Raw genomic sequence first — 22,192 nt, 5'->3', positions numbered from 1 at the left:
TAGTCATAATGGTCCAAATTCATCTGGATTATAATGCTGGACCCGGTCACTCAATTTGACCTGTGAAGGCAGCATTGGGTGACTGAGGTCACACCGTCTTTGTTCCTTGGTCAGCTCTGGGCAGTCAAGGATGATCTCGGGGTGAAGGGCCACGATGGCTGCCCGACCTTCGGTGCACCAGCGTCACTGCCTGCAGGGCTGGGGAACCTCACCAGCTCCCTCTTCTTACCTGCTCACCTTCGATCTTCCAAGGTGTATTCGAGGGCAAAGAAAAGAGAAGGCAGACTAGGCTTGAGGGAGTCCACTTCTGCTATTTAGAGACGCCCACCCCATGCTCCCACCATTCCATTCCTCATTTCCGAGTTCTCCAGGAAAGCACTCACACATGCGCACAACGAGCTCCCCACAGAACAACTTTTACAAGAAAAAGGTTGGGGGGGGGCGGACATGTGCACAGAAAGGGGGCAGCTGCGGGGACGTCCTATGTCCACGTGTTGGGCTCTGGTGCCGGAGCTGGAAGAGCAGGTGGACACAGGTCCTGACACGGGGAGATGCCCCGGGCGTCGCTAAGGGAGTGAGTGCGCCTCGCAGAGCGGGACTGGCGCGCTGCTGCTCCCGTGTGCCACACCCACACTCCAAAACGGAGTCCCCGTTTCCATGGGAACAGACAGGAGACAGGGACGGGAAAGGTCTGCGAGAGCGAACACCGAGTAACAACAGGGTTACCTCAGGCTAGGGTGGAAGAAGGGAGACATTTACCACCACTGTGCGAATTATTTATGATGTATTATGTGTACACGCTAAAAATAAAAGAAAACAGAAAGAAGACTGGGGAAGGCTGTGGCTTCTCAGTGAATCAGAAAGTGACAGGTCCGAGTCGCCCACCAGGCCGCTGAGCTCATCCGCCCTCCCAGAAAGGTTGTCATGTTCTGCCCCCACCCTCTGGAGCCACAGGGACACTCCCTGGGAGGAGAGATGTCCACGCAGAGAGCAGGTTCGGGGCCACACGCGCAGTCTTGGGCGCTCTGAGGAGGCCGGGCGAGTGTGCACCCCTGCGCAGGGAGTGGCCTGAGGACGCAGCTCCCAGGCCCGCCGGGGCCCTGTGCTCTGGGCATCCACGGAGCCCACAGGCTCAGTTCTCCCCCTCTCCAGTGGCTTTCCTGGAGCTATTACTACGTCTGGGCCCTGGAAACACCCTCTGAGCACAGAGAGAATGCTGGCTCGGGGTCCAGATGAGCCTGGGTTCGAACCCAACTCTGCTGGCACCAGACTGGCCCAGAGCAACCTCTATGCGCTGCTTGCCTCAAACTCAGCCTCACTGGGTGTCGTGGAAAATAAATGGGGTTATACTTAAGGCACTCCACAGTACCTGGCATTTAATAATACTTAGTAAATAATAGTAGAGATGGCTGTTGTTGTTGGAAGGAAATGAGCACCATGCGCAGCATTGCCTCAGGACGAGGGCATGTCTGTCCCCAGATGTGGGCCCTGTGGCCCCAAGGGTGGCCCTGTCGCTGGGTATGGGGCCCAGAGACAAAACATGGGCACAAGGCCCTAAACCCTCAGGGCTGCTCCTGCAGGTGCAGGGGGTGGGGCTCTCTGTCTGCAGCAGAAGGCAAGACGTCTCACTGGGAGGCAGCCTAGGCCAGGATCCGTGCTCAGATGCGGAGCCTTCCTTCCGGGGCAGGCAGCCAGTCCCACTTCCCAGCCTCCAGGGTCCCCGTCCCTTCCTCAGGCCCTTGGGCACTGCCCAGGGTCAGGGGAGAGCAGGCTCTAATCTGGGGTTTGTGCCAAGAGCAGGGACCTCTGGCATTCCAAGGCCACGGAGAACAAAGCCGGCCCTGAGTCTGGCGAAGAGCCCTGTGCCTAGGTTTTTCCTTGGCGCCTCCCCAAGAACAGCTGTCGGGAAGGCAGCCCACTCAGGTGCCCTGAGTTGGCCAGGGAGGGTCCCTGAGTCTGGCCCCAGGGGGCTGGAGGCAGGGGCTGGGCTGAGGGGAGGCATTCCTGCAGAGTGAGTGAGCTGCACCGCTCTCCTGGTGCACAGAAGTGTTCTAGCCACCAGGGTCTGACCTCACCCTGGCCACTCCCTGGGTTCCAGAACCTTCTTCCTGAAGGGAGGGGTGTGGGTGCAGGGGAGGGAGGGATTAGGCTGGGAGAGTGGAATGCCCAACACTTAAGGCCTGGGTCACCAGTGCTCATTAGGACTTTGAGTCACCCACCCACCAGCTGAGAACTTTGGACACTGTATTTATTTTCCTGGGGCTCTGTTTTCCCATCTGCAAAATAAGTTGCAAAAGGACCTAGCTCATCATCTGTAACTTAAAAAAATAGAAACTATTACTGACCTGCGTTACTATTACTATTACTGATCCCCTCTCTACATAACCCCTTTCCTCTCCTCTCACCTTCCTCCCTGCTCCCCAGTGAGGCTCTCTCCTGCACAAGCCTGGGAACAGCAGTCTCTACCCTACAGCCCAGGTGGCAGCCACCAGGGTGCTGCAGGCAGTCAAGGAGCTCAAGAGAGGTGTGCCCAGGACACCTCTCCAGCCTGACACCAACTGGACAAATGCCACCAGTGGCTTTTTCCAAAGTGCTTCACCACAACCAGTGGCCCTTTCCTTTCACCTGCCAGGACCTGTATTTCTATTTCTGGGTTTTGAAAGCCTGAGGGGAGGAGGGGAGGATAATTAATGATTGATTCTCTGGCATCACCAACAGACCACCTGGGGGCAGGCTGTGGACATTTCCTGAGGTGTGGGGACGTAGTGGAAATCCTGTGTGGCTGCGGCACAACTGGGCAGGTCAGGGGGGAGAGCATGCCCTGAGCCCTTCTGCCCTCTGCAAACCCCTGCCGCCTGGAGGCTCTGCCTTTGTGGGGCCCCTTCTGCCTTCGGCTGTGCTCCCTCTTTCTGGGTCCCCTCACAGACACCCCTGCCCCCATGCAGCCCCCACACCCACCCTGCACCTACACCCACTCACTGGCCCTTTCCTGCCCACAGGAAATCACCTGTCCATCACCCAGGGGCTCAGTGGCTCTTGGAAAAACTCACAGTGCGTTGGGGAAAGGATTAAAGGAACGGACTTCTACTGCAAAATTTGAGAGCAATTTTAACTCTGCCCTTTTGGAAGTGCTGTCCTGCCTTTGTTTTCTAATAATAATTAACTTTGTGCAGAGCTGCAGCTTTCAAACCACTTTCCGCATCCACAATTCCTTTCATCTCACAGCAAAGCTAGGACAGGCCTGCCCTGGCCACACCTACCTGCACCCACATCCTAAAGAAGAGGGAAAGGGGGCTCAGAGGAAGGCAAGGGCCCAACCCAGGGAGCCAGGGCCCAGCCACTCACCTCCCAGCTCAAAGCAGGAGTGGCCATCTCCTGCCCAGAGAGTGCACTGGAGTCCCAGGAGGTCCTCACCACGTGGTGCGGTGTGGGCAGGTAACCCAGAAGGGTTCTTGGGGGCAGAAACCCTCCCCCAAGGCTGGCCTCTCCTGGGGCACCTGGTCCATGCTGGAGTTCAGGGGCCAGGCAGCCGGAGTCAGGAGGCAGGACTCCAGCTACACAGTTGAACACCGCCCGTAGTCAGTGTAAACCCCGAGCTGCTTCCCAAACCACCTGCTTCCCAGCTCCATCGGCTAGATGACCAGCTCATCCTGGTCTGCCTGGGACAGTTGGTGTTAGCACCCCAACTTCCACGTCCAGGGAACAATCGCCCTCTGCCTCACCCCTGACAACCCCTCCCACCTGCTCAGTGGATTTCAGCTGAGCCTCGGAAAAAAAGACCATCTTTAGAAAGCTCAGCAGATGAACCTAAAATCAGAAAACCACGGACTACTCACTGGACATAGGCTGTTCGTTGCCTGGGACGGATATTAAACTCTTCGAATGTTAACCTGCAAAGAACATTCACTTCCACACAGAAACACTCAGATCTGCGGCCAGATCTGTCAAAATTTTAAAGGCAAGCCAGAGTTACTTCTCTTCTCTATTTGTTTCATATTGACAACTAAATAAATTTTCTGGAAAAAACACTGGATTAAAAACTTATAACTAGGCTTAAACCACAGGTTGCTGGTCGACAATCTCAGCACGAGAGGCTCACAGGCACCGAGTCAGAGAAGGGCCCAAGAAGAAGGTGTTGATTCTAAAAAGCGTGTTCTGAGTTTCCCATTGATCTGAGAGTCTCCTACTCATGATGCTAAATTTATTTCAAAATGTTAAGTAACATCAAAGGAAGGCTTGAGATTTTTTCATTCTTAACCAAGAATTGTGGATTTTTTTAAAGTTTGAGGGAAAAAAGCATGATAAAAGGAATACACACACACACACCATATATATATATTTATATATAATATAAGTATATATAAATATATATTTATATATAATATTATATATCTCTCTCAACCTCGTCATTTTGCAGACAAGGATGCTGGCCCCAAGCAGGTGGGTGCTGTTAATAACCCTTTTCTGGGCCTCGGTTGAAGAGCACTAGGACAGGCAAAGGCCCAGGCCTGTTCCCCACTGAGACCAGAAAGCAGGGCGGGAGCAGAGCAGCTGGCTCCCCGAGTTCCTCCTGCCTGTGGGGCCGGAAGGACTTCTCTGCTCAGCTGCCTCCTCCTGCCACCTGCAGTCTGGGGAAGGGCTGCTCTCAAGGTGAGTGCAGGTAGGTTTTGTACACTAAGTTTTCATATTAAAATGACTTTTTAAAGATGAGCTTACAAATGGAACAGGAACAGAACATTTTGATGACTTGCTGGGTTTTTGTCCTTTGAGACCTTTTGCCAAAAATGGGGGGTGGGGCAGGGAAGGAAGAGGCTTGTTTTGTTGAGGAGAGAAGAGCATGAGCAAGACGGAGGCCTGAGTTCCAGCACTGCTGGTGTCTCCCAGCCCCTCAGCCCCTCAGTGGGCGGCCCTCTGAGGTTTGCGGAACTCCTGGGACAGGGGCTGGTCAGGACAATGCACGCCCCACGCTGCCCTGCAGAAGCAGGGGGCCAGTTGCCGCTTGGTGGTGGGACCGACGCCATGCGAGGCCCGCTTCCATCTCAGCGTCCTTCCAGCTGCTCCCTGTGGTCCGACCCTAACCCTAACCCTTCCACACCAAGGTGGAATCTAGGCTCTCACAGCCAGTCCTCTGGACTCTTCCCCCAAGTTCAAAATCCCCGAGGAGCAAGAAAGAGTGCTGGCGCTGTGTGTGCGTTGGCAGAGAGGGGTCCTTGTGAAGCTGGCTATGTGACCATTGTCACTAACCTGGTAGTGTGAGTGTGGGGGCCCTGCCTGGTGGTAAGGAGGGAAGGGGCTCAAGGGCTCTGCAGGGTTCCCCCTGGAAGAAGTCCACACCAGTGGTGAGCAGGTGAGCAGCTTCAGCCTTAAGAAGCAGGGATAGAAACAAAGGTTCCCTCCTGTGTTTTTTTTTCAAGGGGGGTGGTGGAATCAGGGGAGGGAGGTGGGGATGGCTGGGGTGGAGGGGTGAGTGGTGGGGAGAAAGGCAGACAACTGTACTTGAACAACAATAAAAAAAAGAATTATAAGGAAATATTTCATGTACAATGATGTCTAGGTTTTGTTCACTAGTCATACTAATTAACTTGTCAAATTCAATGGAAGTGAAGGAAATGTATGTATGTTCGGTACTTGACAAATAAATTATGTTAATTACAAAACAAAAGTTCCCTCCCGTGAGAGAAAGGCCCCTTGCCTGTGAGGAGAAGAGGACAGCATGTTGTAAAGCAGCTGTGCCTCTCCCCTCTGCTGGCCAGTGGCCCCCAGAGGGCACAGAGACCCTCATCGTCAGGCCCTGGGGTCTCCATCTCCCAACCCTTGAACACTCCCAGGCCCGTTGAGTTCGGACTCGGCTGCCTCCCTCTCCTCTCCGCTGGAAACAGAAGCTCCAGAGAATGTTTCTAACTCCTGAGTCCACTCAGCCATGTCCCCCTTGCAAAATCCTCCCCTTCCCGCACTCCCCTGCACCCAGCCAGCCAATCGGCGGGCTGCGAGCCTCTCCAGACCCTTGTCTCAGGGCCCTGGCGGGATAAAAGCGGTGGCGATGCCTGGCGGATGGGAACAAACCTGGGACCGAGGAGAAAGGCAGGCCCAGGGCACCCTTGCGGCGGACCCAGGCACTGAGGGCCTGCGGCTGCCGGCCAGGTATGCTGCGCAGGGCTGGCTGAAAGCTGACCAAGGGAGAGGGTTGGTTCGAGAAAGAGAGGGTCCCACGAAGCCTTTTCCCTCCCGAGTTAAACTGGGTGAGACTCGGGGCGGGCAGAGAAGTGAGCACGGGGCTTGAAGTTGGGACTTCGGTGGCAGATCCCCAATCCCGGGCCCTCGGGACCCACGTGGGTGTGCAAGGCCAGGCTGAGGTTGGCCAAACTTCGCCTAAAACCCTCGGACTCCAACAAGGCAACGAAGGCCAGGGGGCAGGGCCTGGGCTGAGGTCTAAGGCAGCAGACATGCTCTCATGCCCCTTTCCCCGGGTCTGCAGGGCCGCGGTGCGGCGGATGCGGCAGGGACCTGCGTGCAGGCTCCCCGAGCCCCGCGCCGGTCGCGAGCGATCCTTCGAAGCCTCGTAACTCCATCAGATCCGGTAAGGACGCGCGTGGTCAGACCCTGAACCCCGAACTCCCGGTCGCAGAGTCCGTGGTTGCCGGTTTGGGTCGAGCGCGCCGGCCTTGCGGAACCCAGCATGGGGACGCAGCTGGGTTGCCTTGGCTTCTTAGCTTTCTGCAGCAACCGCGTCGCAGCTCTCCACAGCTCTCCGGCCCTGAGGTTCCCTCGGTCCGGCGGAACTGCCTCCGCAGGCTTTGGTTTCTGCGGACCGCAAGGAGCGGCGAGGAGCTCTCGGTGGGGTCAGAGAGGTGTAGTTCGCACCCACCCCTGGCTGGCATGGCCCGTGAGAGTGGGCCGGGACCTGCTGGACTTGCGCTCTATTGCCTCGACCACTAAGCCTTTTTGGCGGGACTGTGAGCCCTGAGCACCTCTAAACTCAGAGGAAAAGAAGCCCGTGGTCCCCGCCTGGGAGGCATGAGTGAGCTCGGGGGTTCGGACTCCTTCCAGTCGAGCACTGGCCAGGCGGGTTCGGCCTGCGAAGACTGAATTGCCCGCGGGACCGAACCCCTTCCCCACTGGCGCCTGGGCCCAGGGCCTTCAAAGGCGCTCTGAGTCCCTGACCGAGGCACCTGCCCTCTCCTTCTCCTGGCCCAGCCCGGGGCAGAGTTGGGGGGTGCAGGTCTTCGTCCGGAAGGAGCTCTAGGATCAGGCTAATGGGCGCGCTGGGCACGGCCTCTCGGCGCCCAGCAAGTGTGGACAGCGGGCAGAGGCGCGGCCCGGCCGCGGTGATGAATGGAGCCGGGTCGGCCGCGGGGAAAGCGATTTATGGGGCCAGGGCGCAGCGCTATCGATTTGGGCCAGCCAAGTGAGAGGAAATCAATATAATATTTCAGATGAATTCTTGGCGAATATGAAGTCCGCTCGGCAAACGGGACATTTGTTATAATAAGGAGGGTCGGATCCGCGCAGCGCGCGGCTGAGATCTCTATTTAGCCAGAGCGCGGAGGTCCAGCTTGCGCGCAGCCTCGGATCTCCGGGCCCAGGCTCCACGGTGTGGGGCGCGGGGAGGCCCGCGGCGCCGGGCTCTTTCTTATTCGGGTTTGCTGCGTGGCGGAGGCCGAGTCAGCAGTAACCCCCCATTGCCATCCCTCCGCGGGCGCGGGTCGGAGACCTCGCGGCCCTTCCCGGAGCAGGGGGACGGAGCGGGGCTGCCCCAGCACCCCTTGCTCAGCCGAGCTCGGGCGCCACGCGCGCTCATGGACCACTTTCTGGGTCCAGAACTATGTTTTCGCCCGTTAGTCTTTAGCCAAATCGGGTACAATGCCGGGCGTCGCCCCGCCTCGGGAGCAGGACGGTCTCCAAGGCCGAGCGCTGGCCGGGTGCGGGATCCCATGCCAGGCTGGTCCAGCGCTTCCACCCCGTCGCCCCCCGACTTTCTCCTGACCTTTCTGGCGGTGTTAGTAGCAGGTGCTCTCGGACCCCGAATTTACCGCGATGGACCAGATCCTTTGAGACATAAGAGGAAGTCGCAGTTCCTTGGGCTGACTTGATTTTGTTTTCGCTACTTTCATTCTAGAAGCACTCATTAGAACAAATGGGAATAAAAGATAGAAAGAAAAAGGACACCGTTTATTTTTATTTTAAATTAGGAACAGGATCAGATCATGCGTGGACTCCCCTGAGCTCAGACGCAAACAGCTCTTGGTTTGGGGAGAGAACAGTGACCCTGGCGGCCGGAGGGTCCTTGAGTTTTCAGTGTAGGGGAACCAGAGGGGTTCCCCGGCCCTCTCCCCACCCTCCTCCCCGGGGCGGGGGAAACACAAATAAAGCTGAGCGGGAGAAAGAATGAGACTTTCTCCTTTAGTTTAGTGTCATGCTAATAAAACAGAAGAGAATTGCCTAAACTGAAGCTCAGAGGGTTCAAGGCTGCCCCCGCTGACGTTCTAAATCCTCTGTGCCTTAACCACAGCGAGGATCCTGTCTTTCGGATTAGCTTCGTTGAGGCTGCTGTCCTGTACATAGGGCTCAATTCATAACCTGGCCCCCCTGGTTTTGTAAGCCTATTTCTCACTTAGGTGTTTGCAGCTTCTTTCCCCAGCACTTCCATTTCTAAGAGGCTTCCCCTGGAGACCCCAAGTTTCCTCTAGGGCAGGACTGGGCTCAAACCGCCAGGCGGCTCGTGGGAGCAGTGGCCACACACTTTTAAGTAGGACTTTGAGAGTTCATAATCATTTTCTCGAGTCCTGGGTTGGGCTGACAGGCCTGTTTGGGTTTCTGAAAGCCCCTCCAGAGCCCTCCCCCAGCCATGTGGGGACGTGATGAGCAAACAAACATCTCTTACATGGGACACAGCAGAGCAGCTTCGTAGGACAGTTTCTGTTTCCCATGCACAGCTCACATCACTGAGTCTGGGCTCCACAGTGACTGCGGGCCTCTCCCTAGGAGTCTCCTTCCTGAGAGACTTTTGGGTTCAATTTCTGTACTGGCTCCTGTGCATCCTTCCCTCATCATGAATGCCGCAAAAGAAGCCAAGTATGGGGAAGGCTCAGCACAGCCAGCCCCCAGCTGCTCCAGCTCTGCCAAAGCCCCTTTCATGCCCAAAGGAAGAGCTGAGTGTGCCTGGCCCCAGGGAGCCCTCAACAAATGGAAGTCTCCTTGTTACCGTTGTTGAGGCCTGCTGGCCGAGGTAGGCATGGGATTCAGGACTCTCCCGGCAGGGATTGTTCTGATGCTTTTGCAGAAGAGAAGGGAATTGCTGCTCAGACGGCAGTGGATGTGACTCCAAGTCCCCTTTCCATTGTCCCAGAGCCCAGCTCATCACAGTTCCCTGTGGCACCGGACGGTCTACACCTGCAACTCCACTGGGAACTCGGGCCTGAGCCTGGGAGAGGGCACAAGGGCCTGCACGGTGGCAGCGGTGGCAGGCAGGCCTTTGGTCCCTCAGCCTGCATTCCTCGTCAGTGTCCCCAGCTCTCCAGCTCAGTGAGAACAGCCCCCTCTCCAGTGCAGTTCTCAGTTTTTCTATCTGTGAAGTGGGGGAAGTGGTTTCTACCTGGACGGCACTCCTGGAGGTGCCTGTGAGGAGGAAGGAGATGATTGACCAACAGGGAAGGCAGAGAGAGGGGGCTTTCTTTGGGTACATACCCCCGGGCTGCTATGTTTCCCCACCACTGCCACAAAAACAAACAAACAAACAAACAAACAACAACAACAACAACAACAAAACCCCACACCTCTCCACGGGCACCTTAATAAATCACAGGCCAAAAAATAGACTTACTCCTGAGCATCTCCAATCCACACTTGGCCTCCCTGTTGGGTCCATGTCACAAACCAGTGGTCCAGTGGGTGAGATGGAATCAGCCTCCCAGGTACTGGGAAGACCCGTCCCTGAAGTCAGTGCGGTTGCCGGGCCCCATCCCCAGGCAGCGAGCGGTGGGCACTCGAGGTGCTGGATCCCCGTTCTCCAAGTTTGAACTCGGTCCCTCTGCTGCTTCCTCAGGGTCCCTTCACTTGGGTTCAAACCCAGTCGTGTGCTCCTAGTGTAACACTGGCAGGAAAGAGATTTAATTTTACTTCTTTATTTAATATTTCACTTCTTTGCTGTGCAGATTGGGCTGGTGGCATTTCTCTGATGAAAACCCTTCAAGCAGACAGCTTGAGAAAAAAAAATGGTTTTGCTCCCTTCTCTTAACTCCTTTCTTTCTCCCATCTTCAGCCACAAAGCTCATCAGCTTTGTCTTCTGCACTGTTCTCCTAAGTGGCCTTGGAGTGACCTGAGTACTTAGTGCTGATTAGTCCCCTGGGACATATTGCTGCTGTCAGACCAGCACAGCGGAGAGGTCAGGGAGCTGCCTGGGCGCCGCGTCTGAGAGAAACAGCTCAATCTGCTGTCATCACAGGAACTGTGTATTTGCACAAACCCAGGGCCCTCTGTGTGTTTTGATTCCTCCGCTTCTCCGGGAGGTCAGCAGAACCGTTATTCCAGGGTAAACTCGGGGTGTGAGGTCTCAAGAGGGGGACTTCTGAAGTTACTGTGAAACAGGCCCAGTGGGCAGCCTCCCCATCTCTGCAGGAGCAGAAGGGGCTGACCTGGGAAGCCTTGACCTTGACCTGACCTTTCTGCTTTCTCCCCGTGTGACCTGAGACTAGTCAACTGTCTCTCTGGCCTTGAATTTCCTCATCTGTATCAGGGCTTCTAGGAAGTACTGAAGGTTAGACCAGGATGCTGACCGGGCGGCGCAGAGCAGCTACTGGAGAGATTCCCCCTCTCCATACAGTGGTCACCGGGAGGACAGTCTCCAAAAGTCCTCCAGGGCAGATAGATGCCCAAACCTCACATTTTCATAATATTTTCTTTGAAACTTCCCACGAATAACTCAGAACCCTGGGCCGAAACTTTGTTTCAGGGCAGGCCCTTCGTGCCCCACGCAGACGCAGTGAAAGGCCGCGCCGGCGTCAGGCCAAGGGAAAGGGCCCTGCGCGGATGTGCTGCTTCAGAGCCCGCGCGGGTCTGCAGCTGCCCCGCCCTCTGGAAAAGCGCTCCTGGCCTCCCCTCACCAGAAGGCCCGGTGGTAGGGGAAGCACCCGGCCGGCTGGCTGGCGGTAGAACGGCTGCTCCTGGACTTCCTGCTGGACTCCCGAACATCCTAGGGTTTTAGTGGAGCTGGTCTCGGAGGAAAGATGAGCCGACGGGGGTGTGCGGGCTCAGCCCCCGTCGCTTGCAGGACCCTGTGTGCAGCTCAGGCAGGACCACGGGAAGACTTGACCTAGAGCCATACATTTATTTTTAATGAGCATTCACTAACCTTCTGTCTTCTTCTCTCCCCTCCCCACCCACTGTCTTACATTTTCCTACTTTGTGTAATAATGACAGCCCAGCTTTGGCACCTTTAAAAGTCTGTGACTAGCTGAGTCCCAGATCCCTGCGCCCTGCTCTGTTTTGCTCTTCAGCACTGAGAGGGCTCTGAGCACCCTCAAAAAGGAGGTGGCAGGAAGGGGGTGACCCCCTGACTAGCCTTCCGTGTCGGGCTGTGCCTTGGGGATGGGAAACAGGAGGAGGAATGAGGCTGTGGGGGGTGGGGGGCAGGGGTTGGTGCTGGAGCCAGCTGGAATCTCAGAATCGCGGCTGAATTCACTTTAACAGGCAACTGGCTGTGGGCAGGTGCCACGCCAGTCCTGCGTCTGTAGGATGCCCCTGGGGGCCTCCCCTCTCCTTGACAGTGTGACAAGGCATGGGCCCTTCCAGTCCTTGTATTCTGTGATGACATGACAGTGTCCACACCAGGAAGATCCTGTGCTCCCTCTCCTGTTGGCCCAGGAGATGTCCAGAGCTATCTGGGCAGGGGCCCCTAACTGGGCCTCGGGGAGACACTTTTGCAGGTGGGACCAGCTCTCTGGAGCTGTGCGGACTGACGCACACTGAGCATCCTGAGGCACACAGAGCAAGCTGTGTTGGATGCTGCTGAGCCAGCCACCCTTCTCTCAAACTCTTCGAACCTGTCCTTCACACTGTCCCCAGCCAGAGGCCAAAGTACCTGACAGACCAGCCTTCAAAGAGATGTTCTGTTTGACACCCATTTGCTATCTTGCAAAATCCTTATCTTCAGGCCTCCCTCCTTGTGCATAAGACACATCCCACTTCAGAAAGGCACAGCCCTCTGAGTGGTCCTCCACAGGACGTAAGCTTCCCGGAGCCCACACCACCAGAGGGGCAGGCACAGGCTTCTCAGGAGAGGTGGGTTAGGAGAAGCGGACTAGTCCTCCTGTGTAACTTCTCTAAGCAAGTTTCTTCCTAGGCATCGGAGAGTAAAGGTTTCTCTGCCTGCCCAGCAGGGTCACGATGCGAGTCCAGTTCGACATTGCCGGTTAGAGAGACCTTGCAGAGCTGGGGCCCGAGTCACAGCTGGGCTCTGGTTTTGTACCTGCCACTTACTGTCGGCATCCCTGTGGCAAGTGACCCACCTTCTGTGTGCCTCAGTTTCATTTGTAAAGTAGAAGTAATAGTATCTACTTCTACAATGGAGTTCTCGGGCATAATGTTGTAATTTATGAAAAGAGAACAGTGGCGGGCCCAATGCACAACCAAAGAAATGGGAGCTGTTTTACAAGTTATCACCAGGATAGTACACTTGACCCTTGAACTACATTGGGGTTAGGGGTGCCGACCTCCCAGGAAATTGAAAATCCATGTGTGATTTTTGACTCCCCCCCAAAACTTAAGTTTTCCCTCAGTGTCTACTTCAGGCCCCCTGCAGACACCAAAATCGTGGTGCCCGAGTCCCCTGAATACAATGCAGAGATCAGTGCAGACTGTTGGCCTTCTGTATCTGCAGACCACCAGCTGCAGTCGGTAAACAGTACGGATATTTGTTGAAAAATGTTTGCATGTAAGTTCAAGCCCACATTCAAGGGTCAGCTGTGTTATCGTTGCTACCGCCTTCATTACCATCACCCAGGGGCACAGTGTGGGGAGTCCACTGGGGCCCGTGGAGCCTGTGCTATGGGGGTTGTTGCTGGGTAATGTCCAGGTTGTCTCAACGGAGGTCTGTGATTCCCCAGGACTTGCTGCAGAACAGCCACCTGGAGCTTTTCATGTCAAGAGTCATAAAAACAGCTCTGCTTGTCTTCCTACAAAGTGGTGTGTGAATGACTCAGCCTGCCACAGAAGCAGAATGTTTCCACGTGAAAGGACAAGGGCCCTTCCTGATTTCTGCTGTGAGGGGTCAGCGCTGACTTGTAGTTGAAGCTACACATGCAGACATCTGCAGGCCCAGGGTGGGTGCCTGTGGACACGATTCTCTGTGCCTTCCCGTGTGCTAGTGAAATATCTCGGCTTCTCCCACATGGGACCCTTCCACACTCTTCTCTTCTGGTCTCAGCTTTCCCCACCCATGTCTTAGCTTCACTGTTCTTGATCGAGGTGGTGATGAGTGAGCACAGTCATTCCCTCACCTCAGCCAGAGTTCCCTAAGGACCTGCAGCCCTGTCCATGCCAGCCACATGTGTTCCAGCATGCATTGGCGCCCAGCTGGAGGGAGCTGCCTGAGGGCCTGGCAGAGGGAGTGGGCTGCCACAACAGCCCAGCTGGGGAAATGAAATCCAGAGCCATTAGGCCAGGGGACAGAGCCCACACCTAACGTGTCACAGCCTGCTCTCCTGGAGTCATAGCGGGGGTACTGGGTTTGGTTTGGGGTGGGTACAGAAGAATGGGACCTAGTCCCTGACCTTCGGGAGCTCACAGCCTAGTGACAGGGATTGTCTCCTTGACCAGAGTTCACCCAGGCTCCCCTGGACTTGCCCACAAGGCCTCCACTTTGGGCTTCGGTGTTCCTCTCCGCACTGTCCAGTTTTCACAAGAATCCTGCTGAGTTGGGTTAGCTGGACTCCCCCATGCTCTGCATCTAACCACCTTCCTTATCTAATCGAGTTCCTCACCCCCACCCAACCCAGGTGATGTTTGGTCCCCCACCCCAGCCCACCTTCAGCAGCAACCTGTGGGTCTGCTACCCCACTCCCCCCAACCCCAGTGTTTCCTTAGTGATTTTGTCTCCACTGACCCCACCTGCTCCACCCTGTAAGTTCCCACCTGCCCAAACTGTGCTCAGAGTTGAGCTTGGTTCTGTCCCAGTGCCTCTCTTCTCCTATTTTTCTCCTGAACAAAACCTGTTTTTATCACTTTAGTGACCATCTCTGGTTTTTCTTTGAGACTAGATGAGACAGGCAGGCTGGTTAACAGCTAGTTTAATCCCAAGTAGAATTATGTAAGGGGTAAAATATGAAGGGTTTCAAAAGGGGTGAAGGAAACCCCTTATGTTGATCAGCAAAGAGGCAGATGAAGGCACCTGGGGAAGTCTGGAGCTGGAAACAGTGAAGGCAGGTGGTGGGGCAGGGAGTAGGGGTTCTGCTGAGGGGTGTTGTGAGCACGGCCAGAGCGTGGAGGAAGCTGACGGGTCACAGGGGACATTGAGGAGCTGAGGTGTGTCCGTGACAGCGAGGGGGCACGAGAGGGTCTGCGTGTGCTCGCCACCCACAGGAGCCTGGGTCAGAGGAATGTTATTACCTGTTCAGTTTGCCCGGGAGAAACGGGACCAGCGGGCTGTTGTACTACCTACGGAAATGGTCAGTCTGTAGGATTAGAGAGGAAATCAGAGAGGGATGAGGTGGAAGAAGAAATGAGGGCAGATGTGTGAGATGGAGAAGGAGACATCAGAGACTAGACCCATCTAAGCAACCCAAGAGGACACGCCAACCAACTACTTCTGTTATAATAAACATGCCTCAGAATCCAATCTTCCTTTCGGAATTTCACTCTAGTATCTCCTGCTCCCATCTGCAAAACATTGATAATTGATGTTGGTGGTGATGGCCAACACCCAAGAAAAGCAATTAAATCAGGTTCAATAAAACATTGGTTTTATGTACGTTCATCCGCTTTCTAAGTGATTGAAATCAGGACCTCGTGCAGGGCAGCCGCCGAGTGAATGCTGTGGCAACCTCTGTCTGCCGAGCACGTGCCCCATGGCCATCCCAGTGGCCAAAGGATTTTCTAACTCACTTTCAAGAATTTAACCATAAAACCATCACCCTGCATAATATAAATTGTTCTCGTATATAAATCAGTACCTTCCCCTTTGTCCTCCCTTCTATAAGTAAAACAATTCTAATTTATTTATCTTTCCTTCTGTGGATAAGCTAATTTTTCTTGTTATAAAAGAATGAATTTTAATTTGCTGCCATGGACCCAGCTGAAGAACAGACCTGAGTCTGCAGAGCAGAGTGGAGACTGGAGTGGAGTTCGGCTGACCTCACACAGCAGTCCGGCTGCGGTCCACTTGAACTGCCAGCAACGAGCAACTCAGGGACAGTGCCCAAAGGACACTGGGGTGGCATTGGGCAGGATGGGGGTCTATTAATGAACGGCACTCAGTCCTTGCTCCCTCTGCCATCCTATGCGATGGGGCTGCCTCTTGCCTGTCCCCACAATTCATCATGTTCTGACTCCCACTCTGGTACCATCACAGAGATGCCTCCAAATGATAAGAGTTCCTATTTCTCAGCTTGTTTAGCTGCAGACAGGGCTAAGATTGGTAAAGTCAAAGAAATTGCTATTAAAAAATAATGTCAAGACTTCCAGCCAAGATGGAGGTGTAGGTAGACACACTGTGCCTCCTTGCACAACCAAGATAGGGACAACAATTTAGAAACAGAATAACAACCAGAACAGACAGAAAATTGAACTGTATGGAAGTCGGACAACCAAGAAGTTAAAATAGACCCGTTTATCCAGACCGGTAGGAGGGGCAGAGTCAGGCAGCTGGCGCGGGTCATGGCACTGAGAACAGAGATTGTTGGGACCAGGTGTATAAAAGCATCTGGGGCGTGTAAGACTGCAGTGGGTGGACCCTGAGCGCACAAGCAGCAGCTGGCAGACCCTGGCCAAGGGGCGGCAACCGGCAGACCCAGCAAGGCTGTGATTGTGAAGCAAGGCACTGAGAGCAACCCAGGATCACAGCGCTGGGAAATAAAGCCTTGGGGCACTGATTGAAAACACCTGTGGGGGTTGAAGCATAGGGAGATACTCCCAGCCTCATAGGAGAGGTCCTTGGAAGGTCCCGTGGTGTGCACAAGCCCATCCACACAGGAATTGGCACCAGAGGGGCCCACTTGGCTCGGGGGAAGCAGTGGAAGGGACTGAAGTCCGACGGAGAGAAGAGCAAGCTCCATTGTTCCCTCTCAGACCCCGTCCCCACATACAACGTCATCACCCAGGGACTGGGGTGCCCCGCCCTGGTGAACACCTAAGGCTCCGTCCCTCATTTGTAACAGGCACGACCAGACCAAAGGAAAAAAAAGATGGCTTAAACAGAAGTGAAAGCCTCACAATCAGCACTTTTAAGCAACCAAGAGATAGCCAACCTATCATATGCACAGTTCAAAGCCCTGGTGATCAGGATCCTCACAGAATTGGTTGATTTTGGTTGCAAATTAGATGAAAAAAATGAAGGCTACAATAAGTGAGATGAAGAAAAATGCTCAGGGAACCAACAGTGATGTAATGAAAGCTGGGTCTCACATCAATGGAGTGGACCAGAAGGAAGAAAAAAACATACAATCAGAAAAGAATGAAGAAATAAGAATTCAAAAAAATGAGGAGAGGCTTAGGAACCTCCAGGACATCTTTAACGATCCAACATCCAAATTATAGGGGTACCAGAAGGGCAAGAGGAAGAGTAACAAGTGGAAAAGTTACTTGAACAAATAATAAAGGAGAACTTCCCCATTCTGGTAAAGGAAATAGACTTCCAGGAAGTCCAGGAAGCTCAGAGAGTCCCAAAGAAGTTGGACCCAAGAAGGAACACACCAAGGCACATCATAAATGACATTAGCCAAGGTAAAAATGAAGGAGAGAATCCTAGAAGCAGCAAGAGATAAGGAGACAGTTACCTACAAAGAGTTCCCATCAGGCTGTCAGCTGATTTCTCAAAAGAGACCTTACAGGCAAGAAGGGGCTGGAAAGTATTCCAAGTCATGAAAGGCAAGGACCTACATCCCAGATTGCTCTATTCAGCAAAGCTTTCATTTAGAATGGAAGGGCAGATAAAGTGCTTTGCAGATAAGGTCAAGTTCAAGGAGTTCATCATCACCAAGCCCTTATTTTATGAAATGTTAAAGGGACTTATCTAAGAAAAAGAGGATAAAAAACATGTATAGTAAAATGACAGCAAACTCACAATTATTAACAAACACACCTAAAACTAAAACAAAAGCAAACTAAGAAAACAACTAGAACAGGAACAGAACCACAGAAATGGAGATCACATGGAGGGTGAGCAACAGGGGAGTGGGAGGAAGAGAGAGGGGGGAAAGGTACAGAGAATAACTAGCACAGGTGGTAGGTAGAAAATAGACAGGGGGAGGACAAGAATAGTATGGGAAATGTAGAAGCTAAAGAACTTATGACACCTGGACATGAACTAAAGGAGGGGAATGTGGGTGGGAAAGGATGTGCAGGGTGGAGGGGAATGAAGGAAGTAATGGGACAACTGTAATAGCATAATCAATAAAATATATTTTTTTAAAAAGGTAAAAAAAATGTCAAAATGTTCCCAAGTGAGACCTGTGTGTATTCAGAGGTGGACTGACTTCCAAGACACATCTGTGAGGGTGGATATTATTTTTCTTTTAATTTGATGTCATTTTGTCTGGCACTTCCGATCCTCCTAGGCCAGTCATGGTTTTCCTCACCAAGTGACCCAGTGCACACAGTAGGGGTCTCATGAAGGGGGAGCAGACGTGAGCAACCTCAAAGGAGTTGAAGGCTTTCATGCACTGGTTGCATATGCCACACTCCAACTGCCTCTAATACAGTGGAATCTGGCAGAAAGTCCTGGTCTCTCCCCCAGAAAATTCTCAGTTATTTTGGAGAAGGCAGAGACCTCCTCATTTCTCCTTCTCTTTGATTGCTGCCCACTTCCAGGCATGCGCAGTGGCCTGCAGAACAACTCACAACACACAGTAGGGTGCTTGGGAGTAAGGGCAGAAAAGACCACGTAGATGTGCAGGCATTAGTTTCCACATTCTGGTCATGGGTATGACTTGGTGCCAAATTGCCCCACCTATCATGAATGGCGAGGCATTTGCTGGGACTCTTGGGGGCGACTCCCTGTGGAGGCCTGTTACCTACACCTGTCCCCTCCCACTGAGACAGCTGGAACAGAATCTCTCTTCCTTTAGTGGTCGGCATATTGGACAAGTTAAATGAAGCCCACATGACTTAAAAGCAGGGTGCCACGCCTTGATTGTGTTGCAAGTGCGTGGATTTGGTCATAGTATCTCCCCATTCCCCATCAGAACCAGGGGCATCAGTGGGCACAGGCCAACCCCATGAAAACTGAGATTGGCCTCTCAAGGCACCGAGGTCAAGCTGGGCCTGTATACTTCTTGGAACTCTGCTGAATCAGCATCTCCATCCCCCAGCAATGCACAGGGCTGAGAGCTGCTGTTCACATGCTCATGTTTACCTTTCAGACAAGAAATTTAGTCTTTAACTTAGGAAACATGAAACATAGGAAAAATTGACAACACAAAAGAAAAATAATTATTTTCAAAAATGAACTTGTTCTGGAAACTAAAATCCAAGGCATGGTGGGTCTTCTTCAACTTCACCTCTGTGCTTACTGAAATTCAATCATTTTCTCCCTCCAAACTTCAGATGAAGCTAGCGATGGATGTGCTGCCCTTACTGAACGGGGTTCTATGGTCTGTCTTCCCACCATTGACCAGCAGAGGCTGACAGACCACTCGTTTAGTCTGTGGAGCATATTAAGTTCAGACCGAAGCTCTGTCTCAGCGTCTGTGGGGACAAGGGGCCTCAGCACCAGCGCCCACAGAGCCCGTGCTGGCCTCCAGCGTGTGCTTCCTGTGGGCCCAGCTCACCATCAGCGCATCTCCTCAAGTCTCTGCTACCTTCCCTGTCCTTTGACTGGAAGCTCTGGTTCCTCTCAGAATCTTATATTCCACTTCCCCCATGCACTGTGTGGGAGCTTCATATAACTGGGTGGTTTGGGGGGCAAACTGGCAAGGGAAAAAAGTAAGCAGGATTTCCCCCAAATTGTGGAGTACAGGGGCCCATTTCCCAGGTTCTTGCCAGAGACCTGTTTTCCTCGGCATTTTTGGAGCTTATGCCCCGGCCATGGCTGCAGCTCCAGGGTGGGAGCAAGGCGGGGGGAAGGGTCCTCAGCAGCCCCCCACTCTGGCTCCGACAGGCCCCTTGTCCAGTCCTCTCTGCATCATTCCCCTCCTGCCCCTGGAGCAGTGCTGAGACCCACCACCTTGAGGACAAAGCTGAGATCAAGGCAAGAAAACCAATCAGTTCACTGCTGTGCTGGTCATCTGTCCAGTTCTGACATCTGTCCCCAGTCTGCCCACTGGCAGTTTCTTCCAGAATCCGCAGATACCGACTTTTCTAATCTGTCCCGAGCTCGAGGTTGTCATCAGTAGGGGGATGGCTGGCTGGGGACCTGCTCCATCCTGGAGGCTCCAGAATGGTGTGTGCTCTTTTTTAAGAAGAAGAAAGGGAAGGAAGAAAGTGGGTCTGGACAGTGAGGAGGCTTTCTTTAGAAATAAGTGAACAGAAATAAGTGTTTTCTTTACCCACAGTCCTTTGAAGTGCTATGCTCGTTGGTATGAGGTACTTTTGTTTTATTCTCCTCTCTGGATATTCTTCCTGAAGAAGTTGGATGGAGTTGGAGGCACAGATATGAGAACAGAAGGTGGGTGTGCTGTCCTGGGTTCCAAGGTGCATGATGTCCATGCTGTTCTGTGTTTCTGGGCCTCTCTTGCTGTGCAGTTCAGGTCTGGCCAGAGGCAGGATTGGCTGTGTGTGGCTCCTCCTGGGCTTTCTTGACATGGCCCATCCACCTGTCCCGCATGCCGTTGGTCTGTGCTCATTGCCAGCTGAATGCATAGGGTCAGCTGGCCTCCAGGGCACTTGGTGTAGCCACACATCCGAGAAGCCCTCAGTCCCTGAGTCACTGTGTGGAGATGATGAGCTGCCGGGCTCCCTGACCCAATTGATGGGACATAAGGAGCCAACAGATTTCACTGAGTTCAGGCAATGAAAAGTCCGTATGGCAGCTTGACATTTTTACCCAAAATGGCAGAGTCTTTGACGGACGATTAGAATTTCCCTGGCTTGACCCCTGAGAAAGAGTTGGACTTTTGATGAGGCTCTTTCTGTCTCTCATCTTCATTTAACTCTTGCTAAAAGGGGTATGCTGATCTCACCCACCAGCGTTACTTTTTCCTTCTTGCAGTCATGTTGAAAGGTGAACTGGAGCCATCTCTGGAAAGAGAGAGTATATGAAGACGAAGTATTAGTATTACCATGGTTTTGAGCACCTCTCTGCCGAGTACACAGGGAAAAATTAGCAATCATCCCTTACCTTTGACAGAGCTTAAGTAGATTTCTGCAGTCGTGATCTGCAGATAATTAAAAGGCACACATTTTGCTGATAGCTCTGCCTTCCTTCTCATCACTGCACATCCTGGAGTAACATCACTCATGGTCATTGTGCCTGTGACAGCCACCAGGACCCAGCTGAGGCACCAAGAAGTGAAACTGTCCCATGGATAGGACCCTGGCCCAGCATTCCAGGAACGGCACCCCTGGCCCGTCCAGTCACTTGTGAGATGTGATTTTAATGAAGCAGGAGGGTCCCCCCGTGGGGGCGCTGCACTGCCTGTGTTGTGATTTGTGAAGCAGTTAAAATGTTTCAGAGCTCCTTTAAGAAGCCAGTCAGAAAAATGAGGGGGTCGTTCACCTGAGGAATTATATTAGGAGTGGCAGAGACAGGAAACTTCATTAAGGCGTGGGAACCTCCATGGAGGGAGGAGGAGAGTGAAGCTGCGGAAGCCGGTGCCCTGGATGGTGGCCCTTGGTCCCACCAACCACCAGGACCCCTAGGCAGTGCCTTATGCCCAGCCCAGCCCCCAGCAGGACCAACTGGGCCAGAATCTCTGGGGCAAGGCAAGGAAATCTGGGTCTCTCTGTTGTTTTTAACTCTTTTTTTGATAAAATTGTGGACTCACATTGTAAGAAATAATATGGAAAGGGCCCACATACTCTGACCCAGTTTCCCTCAATAACAACATCTAAAAATCTCACCACCAGGGTTTCAACTCCGACACAAACCATGGAGTTGGGCTGTTTCCTGGGTCTCTCTGTGCCTGTTCATGCAGGAGCATGTTTAGTTCTGTGCACGTCTTTCGCCGTGCAGTCCCAGTGGAGAACAGCTCTGCTGATTCCCCAGCACCCGGGACAGTACCAGGCATGTGGTGAGGACTCCGGAGTCTGCTGAACGAACCATTCAACTCCCCCTGGCAAAGGGCTGTAGGACTTTGGTGCCAACTCAGAGAAGTGATAAGGAAGCACTCGTCAAAATATCTGAGACACTGCAGACATCAAATCAGTCCCAGAGCTCTGGGTGAGACGCCGTAAGCAGGGTAGAATAGGGTTGTTCTCCTCTGAGTGTGTCTTTGTGCAGGATGTGAAACAGGTGCAGGTGTGTCTGTCACATCGCCCTGCAAAGGTGCTCAGCTCACCCTCAGGTGTTCACCTACTACAACTGGAAGTACTTCTCTTGGTGAGCAGCTCTGAAGCGTGGAACAGTCGTCAGAAGTGTTCTCACAGTAAAGGGACGTGTTGCAGACTCTCTAGGAGTTAGTCTCCAGTCGCCACCCTCCGGGACGCATGTGGGAGGCCCGTGCGATCACAGCAGCATCATGTTTGCTTTATACAAAGGTCTGAACAACAGGGCCCAGGGAGCCAGGGGTCTGATGCTGCAGAGCCAGGGGGCATTTGGGTGGCCACACCGCCCCAGTTACACAGGAGCACACTGCCTGGGGGCTGAGAAGAGACTTTCTGGGGGAAAGGTGCCCCCAGACTCAGCAGGGAGCTTGAGAGGGTGGGAAATGGGGGCCAGGAAAGGCAGAGAATGAAGGGAAAACAGCTGGCCACTCCAAAGAGAGACAAGAAGTTACAGTGAAAGTATGCGCCACTGTCTGGACAGGAGGCAGCCTGATGACACACCCACTGCAGAGGAAACAGAGTGGGCCTGAGCAGTGTCTGCCGCACACAGCAGCATGGTGC

General features: G+C 53.5%; 1 long non-coding RNA gene across 1 annotated transcript in view; it reads left to right on the top strand.

The window, feature by feature from the left end:
* The first annotated feature begins 6,033 nt into the window (after positions 1-6,033).
* The window catches only part of LOC123811735, a 39,097-nt gene continuing 22,938 nt past the window's right edge, over positions 6,034-22,192 (top strand). Inside the window, exons 1-2 of the long non-coding RNA XR_006784429.1 lie at positions 6,034-6,141; positions 6,476-6,577. This is a non-coding gene — a long non-coding RNA (uncharacterized LOC123811735). The remainder of the gene's footprint in view (positions 6,142-6,475; positions 6,578-22,192) is intronic.

The sequence above is a fragment of the Phyllostomus hastatus genome, unplaced genomic scaffold (genome assembly GCF_019186645.2).
Source record: "Phyllostomus hastatus isolate PE091 unplaced genomic scaffold, TTU_PhHast_1.1 phas_scaffold_78, whole genome shotgun sequence".
Taxonomy (NCBI): Eukaryota; Metazoa; Chordata; class Mammalia; order Chiroptera; family Phyllostomidae; genus Phyllostomus; species Phyllostomus hastatus.
Note: the sequence above shows the minus strand (reverse complement) of the source record. Positions and strands in the feature narration are given on the sequence as shown.